This window comes from Limulus polyphemus, unplaced genomic scaffold (assembly GCF_000517525.1).
Source record: "Limulus polyphemus unplaced genomic scaffold, Limulus_polyphemus-2.1.2 Scaffold4260, whole genome shotgun sequence".
NCBI classification, from domain to species: domain Eukaryota; kingdom Metazoa; phylum Arthropoda; class Merostomata; order Xiphosura; family Limulidae; genus Limulus; species Limulus polyphemus.
Genome location: NW_013669870.1, coordinates 7,124 through 9,642, shown reverse-complemented (window position 1 = coordinate 9,642; position 2,519 = coordinate 7,124). Strand labels below are relative to the sequence as shown.

General features: G+C 28.1%; 1 protein-coding gene across 1 annotated transcript in view; it reads right to left on the bottom strand.

Annotated features, from left to right (window-relative positions):
- The window catches only part of LOC106470870 (E3 ubiquitin-protein ligase HECW2-like), an 83,944-nt gene extending 82,246 nt beyond the window's left edge, over positions 1-1,698 (bottom strand). The window contains exon 1 of the mRNA XM_013931447.2: positions 1,640-1,698. The gene's annotated coding sequence lies outside the window, so the exon portion shown is untranslated. The remainder of the gene's footprint in view (positions 1-1,639) is intronic.
- Between the last annotated feature and the right edge of the window lie 821 nt (positions 1,699-2,519).

Below are 2,519 nucleotides of genomic sequence, written 5' to 3'. Positions count from 1 at the left end.
GTACCGTCCTTTTTCCTTTCCCGTAAACCCGTTTAAACTTTACCTACCATAGCTGCTGTACCGTACCTACTACCGCCTTCGGTCCGTACACGCAGTATATATATATATATATATATATATATATATACACACACACATACACACAGTTGTATACATACCTCAGAAACTTAAACACAAGCTTGTTTTGAGCAGAATTTACATCTTAGAACTATTAACTATTAGAAAAAATTATCATATCAAGTAATATATACTTACAATGACATTTTGAATTTCCTCAAAGCTTCATTACAAAAATTACAACTAAGAAAGTTACAAAACTATCAATAACATGGAATGCAAAATGGATTGATGACTTTATATTGCTTTTTGTGTTGTTTCATCAGTGGATTTTATGCTATTATCATTTACAAATTTTGAAGAAAAAGTTAAATGCATGTTTACATAGTTTATCTCTGAATGTCGGGAAATTAAATTGGCCTTTTGCCATTGGCTGAAAGTATGTTTCAACTATAAACATAAGATCTCATGCAAGAAAATATGTAAAAAGTTATGTACGATAACTAAAATATCTGAGCAGAAACTTAAAAAAATGTAATTTTGATATAAAAACAAATATGCAAAAGTTTCTTGAGATTTATACAAATAATATAAAATTAAAAAAAAAGATACATATATAAAAATACAAACTAGAGAAACAATGGCAATCTAAACTATTGAAAAAATATTTTAATACCTTGTTATGTAAAACTGCTTATCAGCTAGGTATCCCTGTTAGTCATTACATATGACAATATGAAGTAATAAATTAATTGGTCAACTGAGTTACCTGAAATGGTGTACAAAGAATTTTTCACCTGTGCCAACACTTTTCAAATTCAAGTAAAATTTGTAATTTCAACCACAAACTTTTATAAGTTATTTTTTTTTACTTTTAGCTCTCTTAATACAGCTAATTTTGTTCATTCTCCTTCACACGTAAAATATTTTTCTTGTCAAAACAGTTAGTTGTTCTCAATAATTAAAAAATATATAATAAAAAGGTAGGATAAAAACAATTAAATTATAAGTCTTATACGCATGTAAGTTAATTCCCCCCAAACGAGTTAAACATATTTCCTATTTCCAGTGTTTTTGCCAAATGCAGAAATGAATCAAAAAATTCAGATACGATATACTTGTAGTAGTATTACTACTTACAAGAACACAACAAAAATTGAAACTCGAAAAATCAACTAGTACTACTACTGGTGAGTATAACGATATAGTTTTTAGTAATAGTAACACTATATATTCACATATAAGTATTCATATTCATATTGAAATCTATAAAATTATAAATCAAGACGTCATTTTAATTGCCAATTTTTTACATTAATATTTTGAAAAACGTAATGGATCAGTGCTCAGTTTCACAGAAAACTTTTTATTCCTCTCAAAATTGAAATTAACACAAACATCTCTGTAAAGTGCAAGTTCTAACACGAATAAAAACCAACAAAATCTTCAATTCTATCGCTAAGCCTAAGCCTTCGATAATGCTGTTGAGTACACCTCTAATGTTGATAGGTATTTAATTGTATATTAATTTCGTATTTTTATTTCTTTTGTAACGAAAACTAACGCTAACTTCATCACTTACCCGTACAGTCAATATTCTGACAACTCGATACAGCAGGTACGAAAACACACGAGTCCTAAAGCTACTAAGGTTGCACGTAAAATCCGTCTTGAATACCTTAGAATAATCACATATACTAATTCTCTGGTGGCGTCCTCTCCCGTCACCAATAATAAATATTTATTTTGTATTATCATATTACAAAACATTACATAACAGTACGATATTATAGCATAAAAATAAACAATGTATGTAATAAACAATCAAAATATTAAGTACATCTAAAACAGGAAACCTATCGAAAAGCTTCAAACCATGCAACAAACAAAATTCAGTGAAAGACAATAAAGATGGGAAAAAGTAAATCTTAAACGCACTCAACAAAACAAATTACAATACACAATCGTATGTAAGGAAAAATAAATATATGGCAAATAAATTATTGGAGTCACTCTTATATAATATTCCAAGCCTTTGGAAATTACATTAGCAGCACTATACATTGTTGCATTTATGTGTGAACCTCCTATATTCTAGCGTATTTTCTTATTTCTTAATTTAATTATAACTTTAGTCGTTTTACAATTTATTTTATTTCACTTTGGTAACATTATGACTCTTTTCTCCGAACCTTTAATTCCACATGTAATAGAAGATATATACTTGTATTCTGCATTAGTTTCGTTTTATAAAAAGGAAGGAAACATTACTGAGTCAATGATCATATTGCCTCATGTTTTTAAGAATACATTATATAAGAATGGACAATAAATTATTGCATTTTCTTGCTTTCACAGTCATCCTGCAATACTTTGAAAAACATTATTTTGTGTCTACTACTAAAGGTCAGTCGCTACTTCATAAGTACGCCAGCAATTCTGTTTCGACAAAAATAAAAAAT